The sequence below is a fragment of the Oryctolagus cuniculus genome, chromosome 10 (genome assembly GCF_051225735.1).
Source record: "Oryctolagus cuniculus isolate XC-2025 breed Fujian yellow rabbit chromosome 10, ASM5122573v1, whole genome shotgun sequence".
In the NCBI taxonomy this organism is placed as follows: domain Eukaryota; kingdom Metazoa; phylum Chordata; class Mammalia; order Lagomorpha; family Leporidae; genus Oryctolagus; species Oryctolagus cuniculus.
In genome coordinates, this window is record NC_142876.1 from 86,932,076 (window position 1) to 86,946,684 (window position 14,609).

Genomic DNA, 14,609 nt, shown 5'->3' on the forward strand with positions numbered 1-14,609 from the left:
TGCTTTCTAATCTATCAAATGGGGTTATACTGGTGGCAGCTGCAGCAGCAGGTTGAAGGGATTTACTGCAGCAATAGGTCTGCCCTTGTAAGAGCTCAAAACCTATCCACTGTTGCTATCATTGTTATTGTTAGTCCCATCCAAAGACAGGGTGGCAGGAACTAGATGCCATTGCTCTCTGGTCCAAGAATGCCTCTCAACTTTTCTCTTTAATGTAAGCAGGATGTAGAGATGTCAGAGGGATGCCTGAAGGCCTGTGGAATTTGTTAAATATTTGGGAAGAACTCTGGGTGCTCCCCCTGGAGGTCCTGGCTGATAACATCTCTGGTAGAATCCCGGCGCTATTTTTTATCAAAGACCCTTACGTCACTGTGATGGAGGTTGTGTGAGTGACATCACTGATGAAATTCAGCCTTAGCATATTTCTTTGCTTCCCAGTCCCTAAGAAAACAAACAAACAAACAAAAACAAAGAACACATCTCTCATCTGCTGCTGCCCTTCGGTCTGCATGGAGAGATGCATTCCTGGGGCTCAGCATCCAGTTTTGGAGAGTCTGGACAGTAGCAATCGTCTTGAACAAAAGAGTATTCTGTAAACGGCTCTAATGTTCCTGGTAGGTGAATGCCGCCAGTGCGTGGAAGAGGAGGGTGAGCTTTTTGTGGCCTTGAGAATTGCTACTCTTGGCTTTCAAACATCAAAATGTAGGTAGACTGTTTGAAATTCAGAGTCCCTGGCCCCATCCCTAGAGGGTCTGATTTAGCATGTCTCTAACAAGGCCTGGAAAAAATGCATTTTTCAAAGCATCCAGGGAGATTGGACACCACCTTTTGGGAAAAGCTGACTTGAACCTCTCAGCATGGGATGTTCTTGATCTCCTGGGAACCCCTGGGTGTGGAAGGGTCTGCTGCTCAAATACCCACCAGTTCTGTGTGCAAATCAGGCACTTACTCACTTTTGATCTAGAAACAATGCCTTTGGAGATCCCATCCCAGCCTAACTTCCAAATATAGCTCATTTTGTGTGAGACAGAGTCCAGAAATGATTTCAAGAAGGAAAATCTATCAGAAATTATAGTAGCTAAAATAATCACAGGCAAACATGGGTTGAAGTTTATAGAGAAATGGCTAAGCTGTTCAACGACACGATCACACCCAGCAGGAGCTAATGCAGAGGTTTAAGAGGTTTCTCAGCAAACTACTAAAGTTCTATGGTACTTGTATTGCCTACTGGATTGGCTGGTCACAAATCATCAGCGTTGATGAGCAGCTTTTTGCCCTTAACACACCACCTGTTAGCAAACAGATGGGCCCAGAAGTCCTAGAAAAACCCAGGGAAGTAGGGCCATAAAAGTCAACAAACTTAAGCCAGGTTCTTTGGATTTTAAGTAATCAGAACGTCCTTCGATCTAAGGAGAGGGGGAAAAGGAGTTTATTTGAAAGACGTTGGCCAGCGCCGCGGCTCACTAGGCTAATCCTCCGCCTTGCGGTGCTGGCACACCGGGTTCTAGTCCCGGTCGGTCGGGGCGCCGGAGTCTGTCCCGGTTGCCCCTCTTCCAGGCCAGCTCTCTGCTGTGGCCAGGGAGTGCAGTGGAGGATGGCCCAAGTGCTTGGGCCCTGTACCCCATGGGAGACCAGGATAAGTACCTGGCTCCTGCCTTCAGATCAGCGCGGTGCACCGGCCGCAGCGCACTGGCTGCGGTGGCCATTGGAGGGTGAACCAACGGCAAAGGAAGACCTTTCTGTCTCTCACTGTCCACGCTGCCTGTCAAAAAAAAAAAAAAAAAAAAAAACGCTGTCTATGGTGCAAGAACCCTGAAGCAGAAGCATCAGGTCCTGGAACCCTGATTAAGAAAGCCTCCCAGAGAGGTGAGTGTTCAGACAGTGGTTCAAAAGCCACTGTGGGAGCCTGAATTCAAGTCCCAGTTCCACTTCCATTTCCTGCTTATGTGCGTCCTGAGAGGCAGATGATGGCTCCAGCTTGGTTCCCTGCCTCCCACATAGGGAGTCCTGGATTCAGCTCCCAGCTCCTAGCTCAGCCCTGAGTCCTACAGGCATTTGGGGAGTGAATCAACAGATGAGATCTCTCTCTCTCTTTTTCCAATAAAATAAAAATAAATAATTAAAAAAAAAAGCCACCAAGAGCTCAGAAGGTTTCCACTTCAAATTTTTAGACCCTGTCTCCTTTTCGTTGTGTTTAATCTTTGTTAATCAGCGTTTGCAGCTGTGGCAGGCTCATGGACGTCTGTGATTTTCCTCTGCTCCCAAGTTACCATCTCCCTCCTTTAATCACTTATTCTTCAAAGAGTCTGTTTGGTTCTATTTAGATCAAGTGCTAATTCCTGGCTCTAGCAAATAGGAGATGACCAGGGATGGAATTCTAGGTGCTGACATGGGGGCAGAGTGCTGATTCTCGTGGAGGGAACAGTTTGTAGGCAAAGTCACGGGCTGGGCAGAACCCCCCGAAATATATTTCTGATAAAAATTATCCTGGGGGGTGGGGGCCAGCACTGTGGCGCAGCAGCTAAAGCCTCCGCCTGCAGTGCCGGCGTACCATATGAGCACCAGTTCGAGTCCTGGCAGTTCTACTTCTGATCCAGCTCTCTGGTATGGCCTGGAAAAGCAGTGGGAGATGGCCCAAGTGCTTGGGCCCTTGCACCCATGTAAGAAACCTAGAAGAATCTCCTGGCTTCGGATCTCAGCTCCAGCCATTGCGGCCATTTTGGAAGTGAACTAGAGGATGGAAGACCTCTCTCTGCCACTGCTGCTGTAACGCTGTCTTTCAAATAAATAAATCTTTAAAAAAAATTATCCTAGGGGTTGGTGCTATAGTGTAGTGGGTTAACCCACCATCTGCAATGCTGACATCACATTCGAACAGCGGTTCAAGTTCCAGCTGCTCCACTTCTGATACAGCTCCCTGCTATGTGCATGGGAAAGCAGCAGAAAATGGCCCAAATACTTGGACCTCTGCACCCACTTAGGAGACCTGAATGAAACTCTTGGCTTAGGCCTGGCCCAGCCCTGGTCATTGCGGCCATTTGGGGAGTGAACCAGCGGATGGAAGATTTATATTCTCTCTCTCCCCACTGCGCCCCCCACCCCATTTCCACCTCTGCCTCTCCCTCTCTGTAACTCCGCCTTTCAAACAAATAAGTAGATCCTAGTACAACCCGAGGAGAAGAGCTGGGATGATGATGTATTGGAAGATTACCTATTGGACATTTTTTCCAAAAAGTTCTTTGCACTGTATTTATTGAAGTTGTAATCTCCTAGGAAAAGTTTCTACAACCATCTCCCTACCCAAACCCTAGCATTCTAATTGGCCCAGTCCTAGCTAAGTATTGCATACAAACACACACAGTTCAGGAACCAAAAAAAAAGTTTCAGCTCTGTGCTCAAACCTCTCTCCAGGAATTGCTAACGGAGCAGGTGAATTCTTAATGCATAGCAGACAGCCTAAAGTTTCTCTCCCCATTGCTGCCTCTGTGTCTGTTCTGCATATGGATGCCAGCTCCCCCACCCCCCAGCTCCCACCAGGTTCTGTTCTTTCCCCGCAATTTCCGCCCCCAAACAAACTTGCACGTGTACAGGCCTTTTGGGTCACAGTTTCCAGTTTCCCTCACCTGCTCTTTATTATGTAAATTTCTTTCTTTTCCTTTTTTGTCTCTTTGCTCAGTACTTTGTCTCAAACTGTGTTGTTGTTTTCTCCCAAGCTGCAGGGACCACGGAGGAACTTCTCCCCTGATTCCACAGCCTGTGTGAATTCCTTCCAGCTGGTGTCCGTGTGGGAGGTAAGAGACCAGTTATGTGGGAGGTAAGAGACCAGTTGTGTGAAAGGTGGTCAAGGCCCACAACTAGCTGGGAGTCCTTTGTGATAGATAAGATCTCAGGCCTGTCTTCTTTGTCACCCCCCCTCCACCACACACACACACACACACACAGCCACAGCAGAGCATTGTGTGATGTGCACTTGAACAGGTGCCATCAAACTGCAAAAACACTGCCTCTCCCTGGCCTCCCCTTGGCGTTCAGCTCTTTGATGGTCTGTCCAGAGAGGACAGTCACATGGCTTCCATCCGCGTTCTACTTGTTCTCTATCTGGCTCATGAGTTGTCATTCACCAAATCTCGGCCTGCACATGCTTCTTCCAGAAAGAAAAATCTGGCCCCAGCAAGTTGGAAAGGGGACCTGTGATGCGGGCTCCTGTGGAACTCTGCCTCTCCCTCACCCCTGAGGGGATTGTGCATTGCCTTTTCTCTACCCTTAGAACCTGTATTTCTGGGGGCAAGTATTTTAGCTGTCTTTCCAGGACTCTTCCTCCAAGATGTAACATACAGGTATGCTCAAAGGATGTTTTGAAGTATATTCAAAGGAAAATTGGCTTTTCACACCTTTGAGTGAGTCTCCCATTTATAGCCTTCCTTCCTAAGGGAAGGCTTGTTGCCCCCTGGATAATTGCCGCCCAGCAAAATGTCATGCCAAGCTCCCTGTCAGCCTTGGAGTCTGCGATGAGCCTTGCCTTACCAAATTTCCTGCAAAGGGATATTTTTTAGAAATAAATTCCAACTAGGCAGTCATGTTTTCCAGTCTCAAGGAGTCCACAGTGCTCTTGGATTCTGTAATGAAGCTACCAACATGTCAAGTGCTATCAACTATAAATACAAAAAAGCAAAGTCAAGAGTTCGTGCCACTGAATTATAATCAGATGATTTATATTATAATGAAAGAACCATCACGAAGAAGTGAAGATTCAAGAGTAATCAAATCCATATGGGTTGGGGAAATGGTACCAAGCAATAGCAGTATATTAACAAATGAAATAAATTATCATAGTTGAACATATTTCTTCCATGGGCCTAGTGCTAATTACAGTACCATTGTTTATTGGAAAATGTGTCTGAGCACGCAAGGACAAAATCAAGGCACACTTAGCAGGTAATAGGAATCTGCAGCTGCATTGGAAGTGAGTGAGATGCTGCAACGCTTAATAGAAGCCCCAGTGGCAGAAGAAAGAGGTTGACGCAACAAAAAGTCACTAATAAATCTAAGAAAAGCCAATGTTAGGCAAGTATTTCATATATAATCTAGTTTAGTATTTCTTATAAATTAGGATTCCAGTGGAGAAAGATTTGCAAAGGTAAGCATTCAGCCATTAGGGAGTACTCCAGCCCTGAAGTTTTCAGAAATATTAATTTGTTTATTCTACAAAGAGTTTTCTCTCTTTGGTCAATGTGAGAAAAACAGACAATGCCACTTGAAAATATGTAGTATGAGATGAAATTTTCCTGATCTATGAAAAAAATGCGTGGAGAATGATGGACACCCACCAGTCGATAGCAAATCCCCCAGACCTAGAAAGAAGAGCTAACTCATTTCAAAATTAGTCCAGATAAACAGTCCAAAAAAGGAGTTGGCCTGCTTCTTTGTAAAATCTGTTCTCTAAATCTCATCTACCTACTGTTGCAAGGTTGTTTCTCCATTCAGCAGAATGAGAGTCTGGGGAAGATTTGTATCAGAATGGTCGTGGCTGAGGCACTTACTACTCATCAGATATCAATGTGTTCTCCCCCCACCGCCTGCTGCCATCCACTTAACAATGCCCTTGCAATGGGGACAGGTTGTGTAAGTAGTACAGACTGAGTAACCGCGAGAGAAGGTCAGGTGTCACTTGCAGACAAAGGCAGCGGACATGTCCTGGGCATTCACCTACATTATCTCATTCCACGCTGTGGTGACCTGGATACCGTGTGTTCAGAGGGGAGTTACTAAGTAGCAGGCAGACCAGGTCCCAAGTGACTTTGTGGAACTTGGCTTAAATAAAGAAATATACCTCTGTTGTGTTCAACTGAAGAGATTTCGGGATTCATTTATTACTACTGGCTACTCCAAACTATTGTGACTAACCCAGGAGGCCAGTCCCAAATGAGCTCTGAGTTCTTTCTCACCTACTGCATCTACTCCCATGTTTCATCTGGTAGTTGGGAGAAGCTCTGGAGGCCACGGTAGCCAGTGCTTTGGTGGTGTTTTTTTGTTTCTAGGTTTGGTTGCTTGTTCGCTTAGGTTTGTCTGAATGGATCAGTTAATTAAAGCCTGCAGCTCTGAGGATGCCCTTGGAGAATCTGTGAGACTGCAAGCTCCGAGCAGGTGCACAACCTATTTTGCTCAATGTTATGTACACGTGTGCTCAACTAAGTGTACACAGTAGGCATCCAGTAAATTCTTGCTGAATAAACAGAATGGAAGTATCTAATTAAATAATTTAATTATGCAAATATTATGTAGATTGCCTTGAGCACTTAGTCGCCTCAAGCACTTGTCTTGAAAGACATGGGAAGATAGGAAGGTAGAGGTTGTGGAAGAAGATCACTGAGCCGGATTCATTGGACAGCACACTCATTTCTCAGATATTTATTGAGTACCCACTGTGTGCATTAGTCTCAGATTATGGATAAAACAATAAACAAGTCAGACAAATGCCCTGCCTTCCTGGAGGTCTGCTTTTCCTATCTCCCATGTCTTTTTTTAAAGCCAGGTTTTGGCCTGCAAAAAGCAAATTGCTCTGCTATCTAGTTATCTGGTCTAAAAATTAAGGCAAGGCAGAAGGTCCAAATACCCTAGCTGAGTGTCACTCAACAAACCGTGCTTTCTTGGAGCCCCTGGCTGCTGACCTGGATCTCCGTGGAGATCCCCACCTTCTCAGTTCTTGTTTCAACAGAGCAGATGACCCCTAACCTTCTTGACCAACTCATTCTTAAGAAAAGCTGTTTCTTTCTGCAAACATCTCTTGATGTTCCTGGCTCCATTTCCTGCTGTTGCTGTGATCACGGGTTTTGTAGATGGCTGTGGGCCTGCTCTGTGTTAAACACCCTCGGCCAGGAACTCACAACGAAGAGTGTTTTCAAAAGCGGTTCGGCCTCCCAAGAGACGAGGTCCCTGGGGTCCTAGTTGCAGTCAGAACTGAACTGGTCAAAGGACTCAAAGGTTGTTTCCTTCCCTGTTGATGCCTCAGATTGCCAGAGACCACACAGTAGCATCCAAGTGATGAGTGAGCAGTGCTCTGCAAGCCAGCAGCAGCTGCTCATGACCCCACCCTCCACAAGTGCTTCCTCCCCAACAGCTGGAGCGTCACCAAACAGTTGGAAATGCAAGTTGACCATCCTTGAGGATCTGGAATGGAAAGAGATTTGCCAGTATCCATCTCTGCCTTTGCAACCTCTTAAGTACTCACCAGTATTTTGAGCAGACCCAACTTTGCCCATGTCACCCAGAAACATGTATTCTTGTGAGAAGTCTTCCTAAAGCCATCCAGGCAGTCCTCCTCCTCTTTCCAGCTCTCTGTTCTACAAATTAATGCCGTCCAAACAGTCCTGTAAGTGAATTGTTTTTTTGAAGACTGAGGCCAAGACCTGGCCAGCCAGGGCATAGGATTACAACTTTGTATGCTGACACCTGCAGGTAAGATCTCTTGGAGTGAGTAGTTAAGTACCATGCAAAGAAGAAGCTATTGAAGAAGTTGGCAAAGAAATTGGACCCCAGTGAGCAGGTGCATTGGGGATCTCCAAGTCTTCCTTTGCTTCTTTCATGAGGCCTCTGCTTTCTCTTCTTCCTGTCTCCTTCCTGACCTCGAACATGTGCCTGTATCTTCCTGGAGCTAGCAAAGGCTTCTTCCTTTTGACTGGTATCTCCAGGTAAATAGTGAGGATAATAACTAGGGAAACCACAACCAAAGTGTTTGCAGTATGCTGGGGAAAGAGCTTTTGTGCTACCCTCCCCAAGGCAAAAGAGTACTGTACTGGAGAACCCTGTGAACTCTGATTTCAATCAAGAATATGAGTCAGTCAGACACATAGCAAAGGGTGAAGGAGAAACAAAGAGGGGCTCCTCCTCTTCTTTGTGAGTTCCTGGTTGAGGGTGTTTAACACAGAGCCGGCCCACAGCCATCTACAAGATAAAGGGTCTACAAGTATGAAATCTGGACAGGACATACCTCCCTGCATTCTTGGAATGGGTCCTTGTCTACAAAGCAGGGAAAAAATTCATATGCAGATTAGGCAGTAGACATTCTTTAATCTTAGATGATTGAACTAATGAGCTAACTTCTAAGAAATAGGCGTTGTGAATTTTATTATGGATCCTCTTCAGTGGCATGAAATTAAGGGAATCATCTATATTTTCTGCATGCTCAGCAATTCTGCTACTATTGATATTTGATTTTTTTTCTTGTCTTCTCACTCTCTTCTCCGACACTGTACCGTAAGAAAGGAAATTTAGCTGTAAATAGACTTTCACTCCCTTGCATCCATCATTTGCCATCACAAAGGACAATGATTTAGTTGTTAAGTAGCCAAGGAAAAAACCTGTATGGTAGAGGTTCAGCATTCAGTAGCACCTGGATTCTGGGATTATAATCTGTCTCAGGACCCCATTGCACAGCAAATAATGTTAATATGTCCACGTGTGTGTGTATGTGCACACATGTGTATATGCACGTATAAACTATAGATTTGTGGAGATCTATTTTTAGGAGTTGTGTATATCAGAGCAGATAGATTTAATATTATAACAAGTCCACCAAAATATTTTTTAAACTTTTTCTTAGAAAATATTTATTTATTTACTTGAAAGGCAGAGTTACAGAGAGGCAGAAGCAGAGAGAAAGAGAGGTTTTCTACACGTTAGTTCACTCCCCAAATGGCCATGATGGCTGGATCTGGGAGCTTCTTCCTGGTCTGCCATGCAGGTGCAGGGGCCCAAGAACTTGGGCCATCTTCCACTGCTTTCCCAGGATATACAGAGAACTGAATCAGAAGTGGGACAGCTCAAACCGGTGTGCATATGGGATCCCTATACTGCAGGCAGTGGCTTTACCCACGCCACAGTGCTGGCCCCCAAAAATATGTCTTCAGTGTGTGTTATCTGACAGCTTTACAAAACTTTTACTTATCTACTATTTTTAAAAGTTTTAAATAAAAAATAAAAAACTTTTAAAATAGTAGATAAGTAAAAGTTTTGTATTTTTTATTTATTTAAGAGGTAGATTTACAGACAGTAAGAGGGAGAGACAGAGAGAAAGGTCTTCCATCTGCTGGTTCACTCCCCAGATGGCTGAGCCTATTGGAAGCCAGGAGCTAGGAGCTTCTTCCAGGTCTCCCACATTGGTGCAGGGGCCCAAGTGCTCAGGCCATTTGCTGCTGCTTTCCCAGGCCATAACAGAGTTGGATTGGAAGTGGAGCAGCCAGTAGTTGAACCAGCACCCATATAGGATGCTGGCACCACAGGCAGAGTATTAACCCACTGCGTGACAGCGCTGGCCTCTCTACTGTTTCTTAGAAGCAAGCCTGTGAGAACAAGTTTGATGTGACTGCATGAATATGTATGAATAAGAAACCACCAGTACAACTCTTGGGTGCTGTGAGTGAATTATGATAAAGTGAGAATGCCGCAGTATAAAGAAGGGCATTCCCCATTCAGCTCAGGAGAGTGTCCCATGAGTGTTTATCAAATCTCTACATCTTTGGAGCCCAGCAGAGAGCCTGACCCATATAGCTCAGTAAGCATTGTTAATAAAATCTCATTAAACCGCCTATGTGCTAGCCATTGTGTGAGGCACCAGAGAGATTTAAAAGATATAGCTTTGCCCTTGAACAGTCTACCTAATAAGAAGAAATAGGCATAAATGCTTCTCAAAGAGACTATTTGAGTTTGCTTCTTTGGGATACAGGAGTTCAGCAGGAGATGGAGAAGACAGGACAAGCTCAACAACATGAATGGTGTGACGTGTTCAGGGAATTCTATACCTTGAGTGTGGTTAGGGTCTCAGGTGCCAGATGACACTGGGGAGACAGATGGAATGGAGAAAGGTCTTGAATGTCATTGCAAAGGAGCTTGAGTGTGGGGAGCAATCCGGACTAGACTAAGTTACTCGAATTAAGACTTATTCTATGCATCTGCTCTCCCACAATATGGCGCTGGGAGAGAAGTAAACAGCTTCCGCACAGCTGCCTCCAGTTCAACTAATAAATTGTAGGACTTGCTCCTGATTGGAGAGCAGCGTACTCGGCGTGTGGGCAGCCGAGTTAGGATTGGCGGAGGAGGACTATAAAGGAGGAGAGAGACGGCATGCACCGGGAACATCTATGGGGAACATCTAAGGGAACCCGTGCAGCCCCCGAGAGAACCGGCCGGCGGTGTGCCGCTCCCCTGCGGAAGTGGGGAATGCGGCCAGGGGGAACTGCCCTTCCACGGAGGTGGAAGGGATAGTAGCCAACCCGGGAAGAACCAGCAGCAAACCCGGGGAGGGCCGAGCAGATGAAAGAACAGCGCAGGGTCCTGTGTCGTTCCTCCACGAAGAGGGGGAGCGACACTTGAGCTCTGTTTTCTGGGCAGTGAGGAGCCTCTACGTTTCTTAAATAGGGGCCTGAAGGGACTGAACTCATTTTACAGAAAGTGTACTGTTGTAGCAGTACGCAGTAGAGCAGCCTGCCCTCACCTGTGGTTTCACTTTCGATAGCTTTAGTCATCTGTAGTCACCTGGTAGTCTGGAAAATTGCAGATACAAACAGTTCCTAAGCTTTAAGTCGCGTGCCACTCTGTACAGGGTGATGAGATCTTGAATCGTCCTCTTGTCCAGTGGATCCAGGCTGTAAATACTACCAGCCCGTGAGCCACTTAGTAGCCATCTCAGCTACCAGATCAAGCATTGCAGTATCACAGTTCCTCTGTTCAAGTAACCCCTATTTTAATAATGGTCCAAGGCACCAGATTATGGCAACTTGGGTATGCCAAAGTGACACCACAAAGTGTGTGTATACACACACACACACATATATATGTATATATGAGATTCAGTACCTGAGGATAAGAGGGATTACTAAACAATTTCAGAGTGGAAGGAAAATTGAGAATTGAGGTCAGAGAAACTATTGCATCATTCCAAGCAAGATTATTTAGGAATGAGTGCAAACGATGCCCAAATATACTGAGCCAAGGAAAGAAAGAAAACAGGTCTGCTTGATGGACTCCAGTTCCTTCTTCCCGGCCTCGCTCTGGTTGAGCCCATGTATTTTCAGATGACATTCATCAACCAGCTACTCAACCTGGGAGCTGGCTCGGCTGATGGCAGGACAGGGGACGTGGAGGAGGAGGTCTCTGGATGTGCTCCTTGAATTGCAAACAGGACAGCCCTCCATTTGACTTCCAGTGAAATACCATATTGTTTTTTCTCACTCTCTTCCAACAGGGACAATCTAGGACAGAACAAGGACCAAGTCACCAAGCCTCTGGATGTGATCATGTGGCATCCCATCTGTGAGCCCCAGGAAAATGCAAAGTTGGCCGGTGCTGGGGGCCAGTCCTTATTTATATCATTTCCAGATGGCATCTTTTGATTGATACTTGGCAAGTGCGAGAGTAAGTTGACTTTCCTTTTTTAACAAACTGCATTTGTTGCCAACACTGTAATGACTGATGCCTACAGAAGTCTTTCAATGACTATACTTAAAACAAGATAGCATGGGTAAGATTGAAGAGCATTTAGTTTGAAACCTCTTAAAAGTTCTGCTCTGGGCCCATGGGGTTAGACCGCGTACATCCCTGCATGTAGAGTGGAGCTTCCACCAAAGGGAACAGATGATCCTGTTGCCAGCTGACTTGGGTGTAAGTCACTCTTAGGGGAAGAGTGAACTTCCGTCAAAGGCTGGAGATGAGTCAGGCCAAGAGGCATGAAAAGGTCCCAAGAGTAAAACATTCTCTGGGTGTGCCTGGACTGTGGATATGCCATGGCCCATGAGGGCACCATTGTCAGAGACTAGAGTGTGAATTTGTACTTGGAGTTGAATGTGAAGGTGGCCTTGTGTCTCACAGAAACAAGAAAGTGGCTCCATGGGAGAACTTGGAATGTCTACAGGATTAAGCACAAATGGAGAGAACCTATAGCTAAGCTTGGGTGATGTGCTAGAGAAAAGACCATATTCCTGGCCTCTGCAGTCAGATAGGGGGAAGACAGAGAGTAAGTGCTCAAGCCAGTGGCAGCAGTGGAGCCTGGGATACAAGGTCAGCACGTCACCAGCCTTTGCTGTGGGGCAGAGATGACAGATTTCCAGGGACGTGACTTTGAGGCATTGATCGTGCCCGTCAGCTTCACAGGGGCAAATACCACATGGGAACAACTCAGCATTTGCATATAACTAACACATTCTTGGGTGTAAATGGGCACTCATCTGAGCAGGCAGGGACAGAGTTACTGTACTTTGGAGCATCTGCGTGGGATGATAATGGTTGTCCACCAAAATGGTGAATAGACATCCCAGTGACATGTGATTCTGTTGCCTTCTTGTCTGGGGAAGGGAAGAAAGCCATATGTGGATTTCATGTTTGCTTATCCATAAAAGAGGCTGATGAATTTTATGAGGATATTGGATTTCAGCATGTTGGACATTGTAGGGAGGTTGGGTTTTTATGCATCAAAAGGTATATCCCAAGTTGTAACCCCACTGGACTATGAATATGCCCTTGTTTGGGGTCATGGCTGATGTAATCAATCCAAGGCTCCCCAGATGAGATCATCCTGAATTTCAGTCTGGGCCCTAAAACCAATGACTGCTTATATAAGAAAAAGGAGAAAGGGAGGAAGAGCAAGATGCAAAGACACACAGGGAGAAAAGCTGAGGGGAAACGAGGCCGCTGCTAGGCTCTATGATCATTTGCCAAGCAGCACTGGAAGTCATGGGAAGAGCCAAGAAAGGATTCTACTCTAGACCATTGTGAGAATGGCCCCACTGACACCCTGCTTTGCAATGTGGCATCCAAAACAGTGAAAGAATATGTTTTGTTGTTGGAAGCCACCCAGTTGACGGCAATGTATTATGGCAGCGTTGTGAAAGTCATGGAAGCATATTCAGTATTTGCCAATATAAAAATGAAGACAAGTTCATGATTTCAGGCTCCTAGCTCTAATGGGAGTTTCTAGAATTCTGGTTAAGAGCATGTGACTGGTTCATTAAGTTTTTCAAATAGCCATTCTCAAACTTGTGTGTGTATCAGAATCACCTTGGGGGCTCATTAAAGCTGATTGCTGGCTGTACCCCCCCACAGTTTCTGATTCAGGAAGTCTGGGGTAGGACCCAAGAATTTTCATTTCCAGCAAGTTCCCAAGTGATATTGATGCCGCTAGCTCAGAACCACACTTAGAGATCTATGGAGCTGAAGGTTGCAGCCAACTGGGGCAAATGACTATTTCTAATTTTAGAGAGTAGTAGAAATTCTGGGAGAAAGAAGCAGATAATGAAAAGGAAAAAAAAAAAGACCATGTTTTTTATTTGCTGTGGTTTATAGAGGCCAAGTTATAAATCACACAAACGGAATCTACTCTCTATAAGCAATATTGTCTCTGCCGGTCAAATTCCGGTCATTTTTCCTTGATCACTCTGTAAACTGATCTGGCACTTTGTGGGCAATATTTTGGAGGTTCCCTGGGAGGATGCTGGTTCCTTGCAGCAGTCATAGATGTCATTAGAACTGTAGGATCCTTTCTTCCCACATGGGGTCCCTGGTGTACACTGCTTCATGTCCCCTTGGCCTCTGCAGCACCCGCTGCTATGTTAAAGAGGTCAACTCGGATTATAAGCAGCTTCATGTAGGGCCAGCCTGATATGACTGCCCCTTTGGTCATGGCCCTGGGGCCTTTTGCCTCTAGCTTATGGCCCTGGATCCTCTCTAGCCTTTGCCCCTGGATCCTCTCTGTCTTCTGGCCCTGGATCTCAGGCCTCTTGCACACCCACCCCAAGAGTGGGAAGCAAGTCATTTATTTCCACGAGGTCGTTCTTAACAAGAAGCAACTGAGTTGATTGATAAATATTTTCTAGGTAGACGGTCCTATGGCTTCCCAGAATGTCCCATGGGATTATTAATTGACCATCAAGGTGTTGCAGCAAGTGGCAGTTGAGTCTAGGATTTTGGTCCTTCCCTCTTGACTCCATCCCACTGCCTCACTGCTGCTCCCTGGGATCACTTCCCAACTAAACCTAGCTGCACCCACCCACCCTTTGTTTCAGGTTCCACTTTATAGGGAACCCAGGCTAAGACACTTAACTGTGCTCAGATTTCTCCTTTTCTATCTTCTGGATATTGATGCAAATCCACGGATTCTAGGTACATAAGTATATATGACATTTGGAGGGACTACAGAAGGGAATGGTGATGTCAGTTGGCTTCTGTTGGGTGGTGTCATGCTAAGAAATGCTAAGAAAAGAAATTGTAAGTGATTGGTGGAAGTGGGCAACAGGATCTGAAATATCACCTGTCTACCGCCTCCCTTCCTAGAGAAAGACCATGGATTTCACTGTTTTCATCATGGTGAGGCGCTTTGTTGTCTCAGGCAGATATCAGAGAGGCTAGGAGTTTATCTGTGCTCACAATTGGTAAATCCCAAAGGTACATCCTATAGTTTGTTTTAGTTTAAGAGGCAGATATTCGCCTGGTAACCAAGGGTCTTCTTGGATGTCTGTAATGCCAACATAACATGCACTTGACTTTCCCTACACATGACATGTCTTGTAAATACTCTGTCTGGCTTTTCTGTCCTCTGAAACTTCTTGAACTGTGTGATTTAG

The 14,609-nt window shown here is 45.7% G+C and overlaps 1 long non-coding RNA gene across 3 annotated transcripts in view; it reads left to right on the forward strand.

Moving 5' to 3' along the window:
• The window catches only part of LOC149124326 (uncharacterized), a 39,550-nt gene that overhangs the window by 919 nt on the left and 24,022 nt on the right, over positions 1–14,609 (forward strand). For all 3 annotated transcript variants that reach the window (XR_016214758.1, XR_016214757.1, XR_016214756.1), the window contains exons 2-3: positions 3,714–3,791; positions 11,240–11,409. This is a non-coding gene — a long non-coding RNA (uncharacterized LOC149124326). The remainder of the gene's footprint in view (positions 1–3,713; positions 3,792–11,239; positions 11,410–14,609) is intronic.